The following is a 16,442-nucleotide window of genomic DNA, read 5'->3' on the forward strand; positions in this document are numbered from 1 at the left end:
TTCCATCGTGTGTCCCATAAAGCGGAAGTGTCCAGCCGAGTGCAAGCAGGTGCCTCTTGCCCGCGTGTGCTGGGACACTGCAGCTTTGGACGTGAGCCAACTTGCCCTTTTCAGTGGGCCAGTACCCGTGACTCCAGTGAGAGAAGAGGAAAAGAAAGAACTTTCCCCTTCTCTGTCGAGTTGCCCCAGTGGCCTAATGGATAAGGCACTGGCCTCCTAAGCCAGGGATTGTGGGTTCGAGTCCCATCTGGGGTGGTTCGTGGCATTTTGTTCACACTTCTGCCAAAGCATGCAAAAGGTTTTTGAGGTAGTAGGGGGTGGGCGCAGGCTAGTACTTTGCTGGGCGCTGTGAAGTCCAGAACGTGCTCTGCTGGTAGCAGACTTTAAATGCCGGGAGACTGCAGAGTGTAGCAACGCCTCATGTCAGCGAAGAGACACAGATGAGTGGTAAGAAAGACAGGGAAAATATGCTTTCTGGAATCAGAGCTCCTGCAGACAGGGCTCACTCTTCTGCCAGCTCCGACCTGCTCCGATGAAAACGAAATAAAAGAGCAAAGGCTGCGCACTTTGAACCAATTATTCGAAGCATCGTATTGAAATGAAATAAAAGGTTAACAGCCCTGGGTGGCATCAAAGTGGAATTTCCTGAATATGTCACCAATGCCATGCAATGCGCCTGTTGCACAGTATCACGCCTGTTGCCGGCCCTCGCGCGGGTGACTCTTTGGGATAGCAGAAAGTGGACGGAAGACTTTTAGGATGATAGTAAAAAAAACAGAAGCGAGCACATGACTTTATTTGCGACGATTGGCGAGTTTTGAATAAAATAGTGAAAATGAAGAAAAAGCGTCTTGCTGGAGAATGCGGGCATCGATCCCGCTACCTCTCGCATGCTAAGCGAGCGCTCTACCATCTGAGCTAATTCCCCTCCTCCTCGAAGGCTCTCGATACACTGCTTCAGAGCTGAAGCACAATCTCCGGCTCACACTTGCTTGGCTGTCCAGGGACCTGTAGTGCATAAAGCCCTTTCTCTTCATCTGCGGCAGAGGAAATCACAATCTCACCCCTTTGCCCAAAACAAAATACCTTCAGTGGAGCTACAAGTAAAGCTGCAGATGGCCATCCATTGCAACGAGGATTGGCCAACCAGGTATTAATAGCAGAGTGACTCCACTCCCACGCCCTTTCACGCTGGACCTGCGCTTGTGATCAAGAGGCTGCACGCCAGTCCCATAGACCCGAGAGCCCAATTGAAAAGGTGCTTGCTTCTCACTTTATTTCTCTCGCTATTTCTTGCTGTTTTAGGCCGCTGACACGCCGCCTGCAGCCAAAGGACCAGCGCTGGAGTGCCCTTTGTCATTTTTACCAGCTGGCCATATTTTACAATCGAGCGTCAGAATACCAAACAGGTAAGAGTTAGGTCTGGGAATTGAGTCCACTTTCCATCGTGTGTCCCATAAAGCGGAAGTGTCCAGCCGAGTGCAAGCAGGTGCCTCTTGCCCGCGTGTGCTGGGACACTGCAGCTTTGGACGTGAGCCAACTTGCCCTTTTCAGTGGGCCAGTACCCGTGACTCCAGTGAGAGAAGAGGAAAAGAAAGAACTTTCCCCTTCTCTGTCGAGTTGCCCCAGTGGCCTAATGGATAAGGCACTGGCCTCCTAAGCCAGGGATTGTGGGTTCGAGTCCCATCTGGGGTGGTTCGTGGCATTTTGTTCACACTTCTGCCAAAGCATGCAAAAGGTTTTTGAGGTAGTAGGGGGTGGGCGCAGGCTAGTACTTTGCTGGGCGCTGTGAAGTCCAGAACGTGCTCTGCTGGTAGCAGACTTTAAATGCCGGGAGACTGCAGAGTGTAGCAACGCCTCATGTCAGCGAAGAGACACAGATGAGTGGTAAGAAAGACAGGGAAAATATGCTTTCTGGAATCAGAGCTCCTGCAGACAGGGCTCACTCTTCTGCCAGCTCCGACCTGCTCCGATGAAAACGAAATAAAAGAGCAAAGGCTGCGCACTTTGAACCAATTATTCGAAGCATCGTATTGAAATGAAATAAAAGGTTAACAGCCCTGGGTGGCATCAAAGTGGAATTTCCTGAATATGTCACCAATGCCATGCAATGCGCCTGTTGCACAGTATCACGCCTGTTGCCGGCCCTCGCGCGGGTGACTCTTTGGGATAGCAGAAAGTGGACGGAAGACTTTTAGGATGATAGTAAAAAAAACAGAAGCGAGCACATGACTTTATTTGCGACGATTGGCGAGTTTTGAATAAAATAGTGAAAATGAAGAAAAAGCGTCTTGCTGGAGAATGCGGGCATCGATCCCGCTACCTCTCGCATGCTAAGCGAGCGCTCTACCATCTGAGCTAATTCCCCTCCTCCTCGAAGGCTCTCGATACACTGCTTCAGAGCTGAAGCACAATCTCCGGCTCACACTTGCTTGGCTGTCCAGGGACCTGTAGTGCATAAAGCCCTTTCTCTTCATCTGCGGCAGAGGAAATCACAATCTCACCCCTTTGCCCAAAACAAAATACCTTCAGTGGAGCTACAAGTAAAGCTGCAGATGGCCATCCATTGCAACGAGGATTGGCCAACCAGGTATTAATAGCAGAGTGACTCCACTGCCACGCCCTTTCACGCTGGACCTGCGCTTGTGATCAAGAGGCTGCACGCCAGTCCCATAGACCCGAGAGCCCAATTGAAAAGGTGCTTGCTTCTCACTTTATTTCTCTCGCTATTTCTTGCTGTTTTAGGCCGCTGACACGCCGCCTGCAGCCAAAGGACCAGCGCTGGAGTGCCCTTTGTCATTTTTACCAGCTGGCCATATTTTACAATCGAGCGTCAGAATACCAAACAGGTAAGAGTTAGGTCTGGGAATTGAGTCCACTTTCCATCGTGTGTCCCATAAAGCGGAAGTGTCCAGCCGAGTGCAAGCAGGTGCCTTTTGCCCGCGTGTGCTGGGACACTGCAGCTTTGGACGTGAGCCAACTTGCCCTTTTCAGTGGGCCAGTACCTGTGACTCCAGTGAGAGAAGAGGAAAAGAAAGAACTTTCCCCTTCTCTGTCGAGTGGCCCCAGTGGCCTAATGGATAAGGCACTGGCCTCCTAAGCCAGGGATTGTGGGTTCGAGTCCCATCTGGGGTGGTTCGTGGCATTTTGTTCACACTTCTGCCAAAGCATGCAAAAGGTTTTTGCGGTAGTAGGGGGTGGGCGCAGGCTAGTACTTTGCTGGGCGCTGTGAAGTCCAGAACGTGCTCTGCTGGTAGCAGACTTTAAATGCCGGGAGACTGCAGAGTGTAGCAACGCCTCATGTCAGCGAAGAGACACAGATGAGTGGTAAGAAAGACAGGGAAAATATGCTTTCTGGAATCAGAGCTCCTGCAGACAGGGCTCACTCTTCTGCCAGCTCCGACCTGCTCCGATGAAAACGAAATAAAAGAGCAAAGGCTGCGCACTTTGAACCAATTATTCGAAGCATCGTATTGAAATGAAATAAAAGGTTAACAGCCCTGGGTGGCATCAAAGTGGAATTTCCTGAATATGTCACCAATGCCATGCAATGCGCCTGTTGCACAGTATCACGCCTGTTGCCGGCCCTCGCGCGGATGACTCTTTGGGATAGCAGAAAGTGGACGGAAGACTTTTAGGATGATAGTAAAAAAAACAGAAGCGAGCACATGACTTTATTTGCGACGATTGGCGAGTTTTGAATAAAATAGTGAAAATGAAGAAAAAGCGTCTTGCTGGAGAATGCGGGCATCGATCCCGCTACCTCTCGCATGCTAAGCGAGCGCTCTACCATCTGAGCTAATTCCCCTCCTCCTCGAAGGCTCTCGATACACTGCTTCAGAGCTGAAGCACAGTCTCCGGCTCACACTTGCTTGGCTGTCCAGGGACCTGTAGTGCATAAAGCCCTTTCTCTTCATCTGCCGCAGAGGAAATCACAATCTCACCCCTTTGCCCAAAACAAAATACCTTCAGTGGAGCTACAAGTAAAGCTGCAGATGGCCATCCATTGCAACGAGGATTGGCCAACCAGGTATTAATAGCAGAGTGACTCCACTGCCACGCCCTTTCACGCTGGACCTGCGCTTGTGATCAAGAGGCTGCACGCCAGTCCCATAGACCCGAGAGCCCAATTGAAAAGGTGCTTGCTTCTCACTTTATTTCTCTCGCTATTTCTTGCTGTTTTAGGCCGCTGACACGCCGCCTGCAGCCAAAGGACCAGCGCTGGAGTGCCCTTTGTCATTTTTACCAGCTGGCCATATTTTACAATCGAGCGTCAGAATACCAAACAGGTAAGAGTTAGGTCTGGGAATTGAGTCCACTTTCCATCGTGTGTCCCATAAAGCGGAAGTGTCCAGCCGAGTGCAAGCAGGTGCCTTTTGCCCGCGTGTGCTGGGACACTGCAGCTTTGGACGTGAGCCAACTTGCCCTTTTCAGTGGGCCAGTACCCGTGACTCCAGTGAGAGAAGAGGAAAAGAAAGAACTTTCCCCTTCTCTGTCGAGTGGCCCCAGTGGCCTAATGGATAAGGCACTGGCCTCCTAAGCCAGGGATTGTGGGTTCGAGTCCCATCTGGGGTGGTTCGTGGCATTTTGTTCACACTTCTGCCAAAGCATGCAAAAGGTTTTTGCGGTAGTAGGGGGTGGGCGCAGGCTAGTACTTTGCTGGGCGCTGTGAAGTCCAGAACGTGCTCTGCTGGTAGCAGACTTTAAATGCCGGGAGACTGCAGAGTGTAGCAACGCCTCATGTCAGCGAAGAGACACAGATGAGTGGTAAGAAAGACAGGGAAAATATGCTTTCTGGAATCAGAGCTCCTGCAGACAGGGCTCACTCTTCTGCCAGCTCCGACCTGCTCCGATGAAAACGAAATAAAAGAGCAAAGGCTGCGCACTTTGAACCAATTATTCGAAGCATTGTATTGAAATGAAATAAAAGGTTAACAGCCCTGGGTGGCATCAAAGTGGAATTTCCTGAATATGTCACCAATGCCATGCAATGCGCCTGTTGCACAGTATCACGCCTGTTGCCGGCCCTCGCGCGGATGACTCTTTGGGATAGCAGAAAGTGGACGGAAGACTTTTAGGATGATAGTAAAAAAAACAGAAGCGAGCACATGACTTTATTTGCGACGATTGGCGAGTTTTGAATAAAATAGTGAAAATGAAGTAAAAGCGTCTTGCTGGAGAATGCGGGCATCGATCCCGCTACCTCTCGCATGCTAAGCGAGCGCTCTACCATCTGAGCTAATTCCCCTACTCCTCGAAGGCTCTCGATACACTGCTTCAGAGCTGAAGCACAGTCTCCGGCTCACACTTGCTTGGCTGTCCAGGGACCTGTAGTGCATAAAGCCCTTTCTCTTCATCTGCCGCAGAGGAAATCACAATCTCACCCCTTTGCCCAAAACAAAATACCTTCAGTGGAGCTACAAGTAAAGCTGCAGATGGCCATCCATTGCAACGAGGATTGGCCAACCAGGTATTAATAGCAGAGTGACTCCACTGCCACGCCCTTTCACGCTGGACCTGCGCTTGTGATCAAGAGGCTGCACGCCAGTCCCATAGACCCGAGAGCCCAATTGAAAAGGTGCTTGCTTCTCACTTTATTTCTCTCGCTATTTCTTGCTGTTTTAGGCCGCTGACACGCCGCCTGCAGCCAAAGGACCAGCGCTGGAGTGCCCTTTGTCATTTTTACCAGCTGGCCATATTTTACAATCGAGCGTCAGAATACCAAACAGGTAAGAGTTAGGTCTGGGAATTGAGTCCACTTTCCATCGTGTGTCCCATAAAGCGGAAGTGTCCAGCCGAGTGCAAGCAGGTGCCTTTTGCCCGCGTGTGCTGGGACACTGCAGCTTTGGACGTGAGCCAACTTGCCCTTTTCAGTGGGCCAGTACCCGTGACTCCAGTGAGAGAAGAGGAAAAGAAAGAACTTTCCCCTTCTCTGTCGAGTGGCCCCAGTGGCCTAATGGATAAGGCACTGGCCTCCTAAGCCAGGGATTGTGGGTTCGAGTCCCATCTGGGGTGGTTCGTGGCATTTTGTTCACACTTCTGCCAAAGCATGCAAAAGGTTTTTGCGGTAGTAGGGGGTGGGCGCAGGCTAGTACTTTGCTGGGCGCTGTGAAGTCCAGAACGTGCTCTGCTGGTAGCAGACTTTAAATGCCGGGAGACTGCAGAGTGTAGCAACGCCTCATGTCAGCGAAGAGACACAGATGAGTGGTAAGAAAGACAGGGAAAATATGCTTTCTGGAATCAGAGCTCCTGCAGACAGGGCTCACTCTTCTGCCAGCTCCGACCTGCTCCGATGAAAACGAAATAAAAGAGCAAAGGCTGCGCACTTTGAACCAATTATTCGAAGCATCGTATTGAAATGAAATAAAAGGTTAACAGCCCTGGGTGGCATCAAAGTGGAATTTCCTGAATATGTCACCAATGCCATGCAATGCGCCTGTTGCACAGTATCACGCCTGTTGCCGGCCCTCGCGCGGATGACTCTTTGGGATAGCAGAAAGTGGACGGAAGACTTTTAGGATGATAGTAAAAAAAACAGAAGCGAGCACATGACTTTATTTGCGACGATTGGCGAGTTTTGAATAAAATAGTGAAAATGAAGAAAAAGCGTCTTGCTGGAGAATGCGGGCATCGATCCCGCTACCTCTCGCATGCTAAGCGAGCGCTCTACCATCTGAGCTAATTCCCCTCCTCCTCGAAGGCTCTCGATACACTGCTTCAGAGCTGAAGCACAGTCTCCGGCTCACACTTGCTTGGCTGTCCAGGGACCTGTAGTGCATAAAGCCCTTTCTCTTCATCTGCCGCAGAGGAAATCACAATCTCACCCCTTTGCCCAAAACAAAATACCTTCAGTGGAGCTACAAGTAAAGCTGCAGATGGCCATCCATTGCAACGAGGATTGGCCAACCAGGTATTAATAGCAGAGTGACTCCACTCCCACGCCCTTTCACGCTGGACCTGCGCTTGTGATCAAGAGGCTGCACGCCAGTCCCATAGACCCGAGAGCCCAATTGAAAAGGTGCTTGCTTCTCACTTTATTTCTCTCGCTATTTCTTGCTGTTTTAGGCCGCTGACACGCCGCCTGCAGCCAAAGGACCAGCGCTGGAGTGCCCTTTGTCATTTTTACCAGCTGGCCATATTTTACAATCGAGCGTCAGAATACCAAACAGGTAAGAGTTAGGTCTGGGAATTGAGTCCACTTTCCATCGTGTGTCCCATAAAGCGGAAGTGTCCAGCCGAGTGCAAGCAGGTGCCTCTTGCCCGCGTGTGCTGGGACACTGCAGCTTTGGACGTGAGCCAACTTGCCCTTTTCAGTGGGCCAGTACCCGTGACTCCAGTGAGAGAAGAGGAAAAGAAAGAACTTTCCCCTTCTCTGTCGAGTTGCCCCAGTGGCCTAATGGATAAGGCACTGGCCTCCTAAGCCAGGGATTGTGGGTTCGAGTCCCATCTGGGGTGGTTCGTGGCATTTTGTTCACACTTCTGCCAAAGCATGCAAAAGGTTTTTGAGGTAGTAGGGGGTGGGCGCAGGCTAGTACTTTGCTGGGCGCTGTGAAGTCCAGAACGTGCTCTGCTGGTAGCAGACTTTAAATGCCGGGAGACTGCAGAGTGTAGCAACGCCTCATGTCAGCGAAGAGACACAGATGAGTGGTAAGAAAGACAGGGAAAATATGCTTTCTGGAATCAGAGCTCCTGCAGACAGGGCTCACTCTTCTGCCAGCTCCGACCTGCTCCGATGAAAACGAAATAAAAGAGCAAAGGCTGCGCACTTTGAACCAATTATTCGAAGCATCGTATTGAAATGAAATAAAAGGTTAACAGCCCTGGGTGGCATCAAAGTGGAATTTCCTGAATATGTCACCAATGCCATGCAATGCGCCTGTTGCACAGTATCACGCCTGTTGCCGGCCCTCGCGCGGGTGACTCTTTGGGATAGCAGAAAGTGGACGGAAGACTTTTAGGATGATAGTAAAAAAAACAGAAGCGAGCACATGACTTTATTTGCGACGATTGGCGAGTTTTGAATAAAATAGTGAAAATGAAGAAAAAGCGTCTTGCTGGAGAATGCGGGCATCGATCCCGCTACCTCTCGCATGCTAAGCGAGCGCTCTACCATCTGAGCTAATTCCCCTCCTCCTCGAAGGCTCTCGATACACTGCTTCAGAGCTGAAGCACAATCTCCGGCTCACACTTGCTTGGCTGTCCAGGGACCTGTAGTGCATAAAGCCCTTTCTCTTCATCTGCGGCAGAGGAAATCACAATCTCACCCCTTTGCCCAAAACAAAATACCTTCAGTGGAGCTACAAGTAAAGCTGCAGATGGCCATCCATTGCAACGAGGATTGGCCAACCAGGTATTAATAGCAGAGTGACTCCACTGCCACGCCCTTTCACGCTGGACCTGCGCTTGTGATCAAGAGGCTGCACGCCAGTCCCATAGACCCGAGAGCCCAATTGAAAAGGTGCTTGCTTCTCACTTTATTTCTCTCGCTATTTCTTGCTGTTTTAGGCCGCTGACACGCCGCCTGCAGCCAAAGGACCAGCGCTGGAGTGCCCTTTGTCATTTTTACCAGCTGGCCATATTTTACAATCGAGCGTCAGAATACCAAACAGGTAAGAGTTAGGTCTGGGAATTGAGTCCACTTTCCATCGTGTGTCCCATAAAGCGGAAGTGTCCAGCCGAGTGCAAGCAGGTGCCTTTTGCCCGCGTGTGCTGGGACACTGCAGCTTTGGACGTGAGCCAACTTGCCCTTTTCAGTGGGCCAGTACCTGTGACTCCAGTGAGAGAAGAGGAAAAGAAAGAACTTTCCCCTTCTCTGTCGAGTGGCCCCAGTGGCCTAATGGATAAGGCACTGGCCTCCTAAGCCAGGGATTGTGGGTTCGAGTCCCATCTGGGGTGGTTCGTGGCATTTTGTTCACACTTCTGCCAAAGCATGCAAAAGGTTTTTGCGGTAGTAGGGGGTGGGCGCAGGCTAGTACTTTGCTGGGCGCTGTGAAGTCCAGAACGTGCTCTGCTGGTAGCAGACTTTAAATGCCGGGAGACTGCAGAGTGTAGCAACGCCTCATGTCAGCGAAGAGACACAGATGAGTGGTAAGAAAGACAGGGAAAATATGCTTTCTGGAATCAGAGCTCCTGCAGACAGGGCTCACTCTTCTGCCAGCTCCGACCTGCTCCGATGAAAACGAAATAAAAGAGCAAAGGCTGCGCACTTTGAACCAATTATTCGAAGCATCGTATTGAAATGAAATAAAAGGTTAACAGCCCTGGGTGGCATCAAAGTGGAATTTCCTGAATATGTCACCAATGCCATGCAATGCGCCTGTTGCACAGTATCACGCCTGTTGCCGGCCCTCGCGCGGATGACTCTTTGGGATAGCAGAAAGTGGACGGAAGACTTTTAGGATGATAGTAAAAAAAACAGAAGCGAGCACATGACTTTATTTGCGACGATTGGCGAGTTTTGAATAAAATAGTGAAAATGAAGTAAAAGCGTCTTGCTGGAGAATGCGGGCATCGATCCCGCTACCTCTCGCATGCTAAGCGAGCGCTCTACCATCTGAGCTAATTCCCCTCCTCCTCGAAGGCTCTCGATACACTGCTTCAGAGCTGAAGCACAGTCTCCGGCTCACACTTGCTTGGCTGTCCAGGGACCTGTAGTGCATAAAGCCCTTTCTCTTCATCTGCCGCAGAGGAAATCACAATCTCACCCCTTTGCCCAAAACAAAATACCTTCAGTGGAGCTACAAGTAAAGCTGCAGATGGCCATCCATTGCAACGAGGATTGGCCAACCAGGTATTAATAGCAGAGTGACTCCACTGCCACGCCCTTTCACGCTGGACCTGCGCTTGTGATCAAGAGGCTGCACGCCAGTCCCATAGACCCGAGAGCCCAATTGAAAAGGTGCTTGCTTCTCACTTTATTTCTCTCGCTATTTCTTGCTGTTTTAGGCCGCTGACACGCCGCCTGCAGCCAAAGGACCAGCGCTGGAGTGCCCTTTGTCATTTTTACCAGCTGGCCATATTTTACAATCGAGCGTCAGAATACCAAACAGGTAAGAGTTAGGTCTGGGAATTGAGTCCACTTTCCATCGTGTGTCCCATAAAGCGGAAGTGTCCAGCCGAGTGCAAGCAGGTGCCTTTTGCCCGCGTGTGCTGGGACACTGCAGCTTTGGACGTGAGCCAACTTGCCCTTTTCAGTGGGCCAGTACCCGTGACTCCAGTGAGAGAAGAGGAAAAGAAAGAACTTTCCCCTTCTCTGTCGAGTGGCCCCAGTGGCCTAATGGATAAGGCACTGGCCTCCTAAGCCAGGGATTGTGGGTTCGAGTCCCATCTGGGGTGGTTCGTGGCATTTTGTTCACACTTCTGCCAAAGCATGCAAAAGGTTTTTGCGGTAGTAGGGGGTGGGCGCAGGCTAGTACTTTGCTGGGCGCTGTGAAGTCCAGAACGTGCTCTGCTGGTAGCAGACTTTAAATGCCGGGAGACTGCAGAGTGTAGCAACGCCTCATGTCAGCGAAGAGACACAGATGAGTGGTAAGAAAGACAGGGAAAATATGCTTTCTGGAATCAGAGCTCCTGCAGACAGGGCTCACTCTTCTGCCAGCTCCGACCTGCTCCGATGAAAACGAAATAAAAGAGCAAAGGCTGCGCACTTTGAACCAATTATTCGAAGCATCGTATTGAAATGAAATAAAAGGTTAACAGCCCTGGGTGGCATCAAAGTGGAATTTCCTGAATATGTCACCAATGCCATGCAATGCGCCTGTTGCACAGTATCACGCCTGTTGCCGGCCCTCGCGCGGATGACTCTTTGGGATAGCAGAAAGTGGACGGAAGACTTTTAGGATGATAGTAAAAAAAACAGAAGCGAGCACATGACTTTATTTGCGACGATTGGCGAGTTTTGAATAAAATAGTGAAAATGAAGAAAAAGCGTCTTGCTGGAGAATGCGGGCATCGATCCCGCTACCTCTCGCATGCTAAGCGAGCGCTCTACCATCTGAGCTAATTCCCCTCCTCCTCGAAGGCTCTCGATACACTGCTTCAGAGCTGAAGCACAGTCTCCGGCTCACACTTGCTTGGCTGTCCAGGGACCTGTAGTGCATAAAGCCCTTTCTCTTCATCTGCCGCAGAGGAAATCACAATCTCACCCCTTTGCCCAAAACAAAATACCTTCAGTGGAGCTACAAGTAAAGCTGCAGATGGCCATCCATTGCAACGAGGATTGGCCAACCAGGTATTAATAGCAGAGTGACTCCACTCCCACGCCCTTTCACGCTGGACCTGCGCTTGTGATCAAGAGGCTGCACGCCAGTCCCATAGACCCGAGAGCCCAATTGAAAAGGTGCTTGCTTCTCACTTTATTTCTCTCGCTATTTCTTGCTGTTTTAGGCCGCTGACACGCCGCCTGCAGCCAAAGGACCAGCGCTGGAGTGCCCTTTGTCATTTTTACCAGCTGGCCATATTTTACAATCGAGCGTCAGAATACCAAACAGGTAAGAGTTAGGTCTGGGAATTGAGTCCACTTTCCATCGTGTGTCCCATAAAGCGGAAGTGTCCAGCCGAGTGCAAGCAGGTGCCTCTTGCCCGCGTGTGCTGGGACACTGCAGCTTTGGACGTGAGCCAACTTGCCCTTTTCAGTGGGCCAGTACCCGTGACTCCAGTGAGAGAAGAGGAAAAGAAAGAACTTTCCCCTTCTCTGTCGAGTTGCCCCAGTGGCCTAATGGATAAGGCACTGGCCTCCTAAGCCAGGGATTGTGGGTTCGAGTCCCATCTGGGGTGGTTCGTGGCATTTTGTTCACACTTCTGCCAAAGCATGCAAAAGGTTTTTGAGGTAGTAGGGGGTGGGCGCAGGCTAGTACTTTGCTGGGCGCTGTGAAGTCCAGAACGTGCTCTGCTGGTAGCAGACTTTAAATGCCGGGAGACTGCAGAGTGTAGCAACGCCTCATGTCAGCGAAGAGACACAGATGAGTGGTAAGAAAGACAGGGAAAATATGCTTTCTGGAATCAGAGCTCCTGCAGACAGGGCTCACTCTTCTGCCAGCTCCGACCTGCTCCGATGAAAACGAAATAAAAGAGCAAAGGCTGCGCACTTTGAACCAATTATTCGAAGCATCGTATTGAAATGAAATAAAAGGTTAACAGCCCTGGGTGGCATCAAAGTGGAATTTCCTGAATATGTCACCAATGCCATGCAATGCGCCTGTTGCACAGTATCACGCCTGTTGCCGGCCCTCGCGCGGGTGACTCTTTGGGATAGCAGAAAGTGGACGGAAGACTTTTAGGATGATAGTAAAAAAAACAGAAGCGAGCACATGACTTTATTTGCGACGATTGGCGAGTTTTGAATAAAATAGTGAAAATGAAGAAAAAGCGTCTTGCTGGAGAATGCGGGCATCGATCCCGCTACCTCTCGCATGCTAAGCGAGCGCTCTACCATCTGAGCTAATTCCCCTCCTCCTCGAAGGCTCTCGATACACTGCTTCAGAGCTGAAGCACAATCTCCGGCTCACACTTGCTTGGCTGTCCAGGGACCTGTAGTGCATAAAGCCCTTTCTCTTCATCTGCGGCAGAGGAAATCACAATCTCACCCCTTTGCCCAAAACAAAATACCTTCAGTGGAGCTACAAGTAAAGCTGCAGATGGCCATCCATTGCAACGAGGATTGGCCAACCAGGTATTAATAGCAGAGTGACTCCACTGCCACGCCCTTTCACGCTGGACCTGCGCTTGTGATCAAGAGGCTGCACGCCAGTCCCATAGACCCGAGAGCCCAATTGAAAAGGTGCTTGCTTCTCACTTTATTTCTCTCGCTATTTCTTGCTGTTTTAGGCCGCTGACACGCCGCCTGCAGCCAAAGGACCAGCGCTGGAGTGCCCTTTGTCATTTTTACCAGCTGGCCATATTTTACAATCGAGCGTCAGAATACCAAACAGGTAAGAGTTAGGTCTGGGAATTGAGTCCACTTTCCATCGTGTGTCCCATAAAGCGGAAGTGTCCAGCCGAGTGCAAGCAGGTGCCTTTTGCCCGCGTGTGCTGGGACACTGCAGCTTTGGACGTGAGCCAACTTGCCCTTTTCAGTGGGCCAGTACCCGTGACTCCAGTGAGAGAAGAGGAAAAGAAAGAACTTTCCCCTTCTCTGTCGAGTGGCCCCAGTGGCCTAATGGATAAGGCACTGGCCTCCTAAGCCAGGGATTGTGGGTTCGAGTCCCATCTGGGGTGGTTCTTGGCATTTTGTTCACACTTCTGCCAAAGCATGCAAAAGGTTTTTGCGGTAGTAGGGGGTGGGCGCAGGCTAGTACTTTGCTGGGCGCTGTGAAGTCCAGAACGTGCTCTGCTGGTAGCAGACTTTAAATGCCGGGAGACTGCAGAGTGTAGCAACGCCTCATGTCAGCGAAGAGACACAGATGAGTGGTAAGAAAGACAGGGAAAATATGCTTTCTGGAATCAGAGCTCCTGCAGACAGGGCTCACTCTTCTGCCAGCTCCGACCTGCTCCGATGAAAACGAAATAAAAGAGCAAAGGCTGCGCACTTTGAACCAATTATTCGAAGCATCGTATTGAAATGAAATAAAAGGTTAACAGCCCTGGGTGGCATCAAAGTGGAATTTCCTGAATATGTCACCAATGCCATGCAATGCGCCTGTTGCACAGTATCACGCCTGTTGCCGGCCCTCGCGCGGATGACTCTTTGGGATAGCAGAAAGTGGACGGAAGACTTTTAGGATGATAGTAAAAAAAACAGAAGCGAGCACATGACTTTATTTGCGACGATTGGCGAGTTTTGAATAAAATAGTGAAAATGAAGTAAAAGCGTCTTGCTGGAAAATGCGGGCATCGATCCCGCTACCTCTCGCATGCTAAGCGAGCGCTCTACCATCTGAGCTAATTCCCCTCCTCCTCGAAGGCTCTCGATACACTGCTTCAGAGCTGAAGCACAGTCTCCGGCTCACACTTGCTTGGCTGTCCAGGGACCTGTAGTGCATAAAGCCCTTTCTCTTCATCTGCCGCAGAGGAAATCACAATCTCACCCCTTTGCCCAAAACAAAATACCTTCAGTGGAGCTACAAGTAAAGCTGCAGATGGCCATCCATTGCAACGAGGATTGGCCAACCAGGTATTAATAGCAGAGTGACTCCACTGCCACGCCCTTTCACGCTGGACCTGCGCTTGTGATCAAGAGGCTGCACGCCAGTCCCATAGACCCGAGAGCCCAATTGAAAAGGTGCTTGCTTCTCACTTTATTTCTCTCGCTATTTCTTGCTGTTTTAGGCCGCTGACACGCCGCCTGCAGCCAAAGGACCAGCGCTGGAGTGCCCTTTGTCATTTTTACCAGCTGGCCATATTTTACAATCGAGCGTCAGAATACCAAACAGGTAAGAGTTAGGTCTGGGAATTGAGTCCACTTTCCATCGTGTGTCCCATAAAGCGGAAGTGTCCAGCCGAGTGCAAGCAGGTGCCTTTTGCCCGCGTGTGCTGGGACACTGCAGCTTTGGACGTGAGCCAACTTGCCCTTTTCAGTGGGCCAGTACCCGTGACTCCAGTGAGAGAAGAGGAAAAGAAAGAACTTTCCCCTTCTCTGTCGAGTGGCCCCAGTGGCCTAATGGATAAGGCACTGGCCTCCTAAGCCAGGGATTGTGGGTTCGAGTCCCATCTGGGGTGGTTCGTGGCATTTTGTTCACACTTCTGCCAAAGCATGCAAAAGGTTTTTGCGGTAGTAGGGGGTGGGCGCAGGCTAGTACTTTGCTGGGCGCTGTGAAGTCCAGAACGTGCTCTGCTGGTAGCAGACTTTAAATGCCGGGAGACTGCAGAGTGTAGCAACGCCTCATGTCAGCGAAGAGACACAGATGAGTGGTAAGAAAGACAGGGAAAATATGCTTTCTGGAATCAGAGCTCCTGCAGACAGGGCTCACTCTTCTGCCAGCTCCGACCTGCTCCGATGAAAACGAAATAAAAGAGCAAAGGCTGCGCACTTTGAACCAATTATTCGAAGCATCGTATTGAAATGAAATAAAAGGTTAACAGCCCTGGGTGGCATCAAAGTGGAATTTCCTGAATATGTCACCAATGCCATGCAATGCGCCTGTTGCACAGTATCACGCCTGTTGCCGGCCCTCGCGCGGATGACTCTTTGGGATAGCAGAAAGTGGACGGAAGACTTTTAGGATGATAGTAAAAAAAACAGAAGCGAGCACATGACTTTATTTGCGACGATTGGCGAGTTTTGAATAAAATAGTGAAAATGAAGTAAAAGCGTCTTGCTGGAGAATGCGGGCATCGATCCCGCTACCTCTCGCATGCTAAGCGAGCGCTCTACCATCTGAGCTAATTCCCCTCCTCCTCGAAGGCTCTCGATACACTGCTTCAGAGCTGAAGCACAGTCTCCGGCTCACACTTGCTTGGCTGTCCAGGGACCTGTAGTGCATAAAGCCCTTTCTCTTCATCTGCCGCAGAGGAAATCACAATCTCACCCCTTTGCCCAAAACAAAATACCTTCAGTGGAGCTACAAGTAAAGCTGCAGATGGCCATCCATTGCAACGAGGATTGGCCAACCAGGTATTAATAGCAGAGTGACTCCACTGCCACGCCCTTTCACGCTGGACCTGCGCTTGTGATCAAGAGGCTGCACGCCAGTCCCATAGACCCGAGAGCCCAATTGAAAAGGTGCTTGCTTCTCACTTTATTTCTCTCGCTATTTCTTGCTGTTTTAGGCCGCTGACACGCCGCCTGCAGCCAAAGGACCAGCGCTGGAGTGCCCTTTGTCATTTTTACCAGCTGGCCATATTTTACAATCGAGCGTCAGAATACCAAACAGGTAAGAGTTAGGTCTGGGAATTGAGTCCACTTTCCATCGTGTGTCCCATAAAGCGGAAGTGTCCAGCCGAGTGCAAGCAGGTGCCTTTTGCCCGCGTGTGCTGGGACACTGCAGCTTTGGACGTGAGCCAACTTGCCCTTTTCAGTGGGCCAGTACCCGTGACTCCAGTGAGAGAAGAGGAAAAGAAAGAACTTTCCCCTTCTCTGTCGAGTGGCCCCAGTGGCCTAATGGATAAGGCACTGGCCTCCTAAGCCAGGGATTGTGGGTTCGAGTCCCATCTGGGGTGGTTCGTGGCATTTTGTTCACACTTCTGCCAAAGCATGCAAAAGGTTTTTGCGGTAGTAGGGGGTGGGCGCAGGCTAGTACTTTGCTGGGCGCTGTGAAGTCCAGAACGTGCTCTGCTGGTAGCAGACTTTAAATGCCGGGAGACTGCAGAGTGTAGCAACGCCTCATGTCAGCGAAGAGACACAGATGAGTGGTAAGAAAGACAGGGAAAATATGCTTTCTGGAATCAGAGCTCCTGCAGACAGGGCTCACTCTTCTGCCAGCTCCGACCTGCTCCGATGAAAACGAAATAAAAGAGCAAAGGCTGCGCACTTTGAACCAATTATTCGAAGCATCGTATTGAAATGA

General features: G+C 50.7%; 23 non-coding genes across 23 annotated transcripts; 12 read left to right on the plus strand and 11 right to left on the minus strand.

Annotated features, from left to right (window-relative positions):
• The first annotated feature begins 182 nt into the window (after positions 1 to 182).
• TRNAR-CCU (transfer RNA arginine (anticodon CCU)) lies at positions 183 to 255 on the plus strand. The gene has a single exon. It is a non-coding gene; the product is annotated as a tRNA-Arg (tRNA).
• A 600-nt stretch (positions 256 to 855) lies between these two features.
• TRNAA-AGC (transfer RNA alanine (anticodon AGC)) lies at positions 856 to 928 on the minus strand. The gene has a single exon. It is a non-coding gene; the product is annotated as a tRNA-Ala (tRNA).
• Positions 929 to 1,622: 694 nt separating this feature from the next.
• TRNAR-CCU (transfer RNA arginine (anticodon CCU)) lies at positions 1,623 to 1,695 on the plus strand. The gene has a single exon. It is a non-coding gene; the product is annotated as a tRNA-Arg (tRNA).
• Positions 1,696 to 2,295: 600 nt separating this feature from the next.
• On the minus strand, positions 2,296 to 2,368 carry TRNAA-AGC (transfer RNA alanine (anticodon AGC)). The gene has a single exon. It is a non-coding gene; the product is annotated as a tRNA-Ala (tRNA).
• A 694-nt stretch (positions 2,369 to 3,062) lies between these two features.
• On the plus strand, positions 3,063 to 3,135 carry TRNAR-CCU (transfer RNA arginine (anticodon CCU)). The gene has a single exon. It is a non-coding gene; the product is annotated as a tRNA-Arg (tRNA).
• A 600-nt stretch (positions 3,136 to 3,735) lies between these two features.
• Positions 3,736 to 3,808, minus strand: TRNAA-AGC (transfer RNA alanine (anticodon AGC)). The gene has a single exon. It is a non-coding gene; the product is annotated as a tRNA-Ala (tRNA).
• A 694-nt stretch (positions 3,809 to 4,502) lies between these two features.
• Positions 4,503 to 4,575, plus strand: TRNAR-CCU (transfer RNA arginine (anticodon CCU)). The gene has a single exon. It is a non-coding gene; the product is annotated as a tRNA-Arg (tRNA).
• Positions 4,576 to 5,175: 600 nt separating this feature from the next.
• TRNAA-AGC (transfer RNA alanine (anticodon AGC)) lies at positions 5,176 to 5,248 on the minus strand. The gene has a single exon. It is a non-coding gene; the product is annotated as a tRNA-Ala (tRNA).
• Positions 5,249 to 5,942: 694 nt separating this feature from the next.
• TRNAR-CCU (transfer RNA arginine (anticodon CCU)) lies at positions 5,943 to 6,015 on the plus strand. The gene has a single exon. It is a non-coding gene; the product is annotated as a tRNA-Arg (tRNA).
• Positions 6,016 to 6,615: 600 nt separating this feature from the next.
• On the minus strand, positions 6,616 to 6,688 carry TRNAA-AGC (transfer RNA alanine (anticodon AGC)). Its single transcript has one exon. It is a non-coding gene; the product is annotated as a tRNA-Ala (tRNA).
• A 694-nt stretch (positions 6,689 to 7,382) lies between these two features.
• TRNAR-CCU (transfer RNA arginine (anticodon CCU)) lies at positions 7,383 to 7,455 on the plus strand. Its single transcript has one exon. It is a non-coding gene; the product is annotated as a tRNA-Arg (tRNA).
• A 600-nt stretch (positions 7,456 to 8,055) lies between these two features.
• Positions 8,056 to 8,128, minus strand: TRNAA-AGC (transfer RNA alanine (anticodon AGC)). The gene has a single exon. It is a non-coding gene; the product is annotated as a tRNA-Ala (tRNA).
• Positions 8,129 to 8,822: 694 nt separating this feature from the next.
• TRNAR-CCU (transfer RNA arginine (anticodon CCU)) lies at positions 8,823 to 8,895 on the plus strand. Its single transcript has one exon. It is a non-coding gene; the product is annotated as a tRNA-Arg (tRNA).
• A 600-nt stretch (positions 8,896 to 9,495) lies between these two features.
• On the minus strand, positions 9,496 to 9,568 carry TRNAA-AGC (transfer RNA alanine (anticodon AGC)). The gene has a single exon. It is a non-coding gene; the product is annotated as a tRNA-Ala (tRNA).
• Positions 9,569 to 10,262: 694 nt separating this feature from the next.
• TRNAR-CCU (transfer RNA arginine (anticodon CCU)) lies at positions 10,263 to 10,335 on the plus strand. Its single transcript has one exon. It is a non-coding gene; the product is annotated as a tRNA-Arg (tRNA).
• A 600-nt stretch (positions 10,336 to 10,935) lies between these two features.
• TRNAA-AGC (transfer RNA alanine (anticodon AGC)) lies at positions 10,936 to 11,008 on the minus strand. The gene has a single exon. It is a non-coding gene; the product is annotated as a tRNA-Ala (tRNA).
• Positions 11,009 to 11,702: 694 nt separating this feature from the next.
• Positions 11,703 to 11,775, plus strand: TRNAR-CCU (transfer RNA arginine (anticodon CCU)). Its single transcript has one exon. It is a non-coding gene; the product is annotated as a tRNA-Arg (tRNA).
• Positions 11,776 to 12,375: 600 nt separating this feature from the next.
• On the minus strand, positions 12,376 to 12,448 carry TRNAA-AGC (transfer RNA alanine (anticodon AGC)). Its single transcript has one exon. It is a non-coding gene; the product is annotated as a tRNA-Ala (tRNA).
• A 694-nt stretch (positions 12,449 to 13,142) lies between these two features.
• On the plus strand, positions 13,143 to 13,215 carry TRNAR-CCU (transfer RNA arginine (anticodon CCU)). The gene has a single exon. It is a non-coding gene; the product is annotated as a tRNA-Arg (tRNA).
• Positions 13,216 to 13,815: 600 nt separating this feature from the next.
• Positions 13,816 to 13,888, minus strand: TRNAA-AGC (transfer RNA alanine (anticodon AGC)). Its single transcript has one exon. It is a non-coding gene; the product is annotated as a tRNA-Ala (tRNA).
• A 694-nt stretch (positions 13,889 to 14,582) lies between these two features.
• TRNAR-CCU (transfer RNA arginine (anticodon CCU)) lies at positions 14,583 to 14,655 on the plus strand. The gene has a single exon. It is a non-coding gene; the product is annotated as a tRNA-Arg (tRNA).
• Positions 14,656 to 15,255: 600 nt separating this feature from the next.
• On the minus strand, positions 15,256 to 15,328 carry TRNAA-AGC (transfer RNA alanine (anticodon AGC)). The gene has a single exon. It is a non-coding gene; the product is annotated as a tRNA-Ala (tRNA).
• Positions 15,329 to 16,022: 694 nt separating this feature from the next.
• Positions 16,023 to 16,095, plus strand: TRNAR-CCU (transfer RNA arginine (anticodon CCU)). The gene has a single exon. It is a non-coding gene; the product is annotated as a tRNA-Arg (tRNA).
• Positions 16,096 to 16,442: the final 347 nt, after the last annotated feature.

This window comes from Ambystoma mexicanum, chromosome 5q, assembly GCF_040938575.1.
Source record: "Ambystoma mexicanum isolate Mex_15411 chromosome 5q, UKY_AmexF1_1, whole genome shotgun sequence".
Taxonomy (NCBI): domain Eukaryota; kingdom Metazoa; phylum Chordata; class Amphibia; order Caudata; family Ambystomatidae; genus Ambystoma; species Ambystoma mexicanum.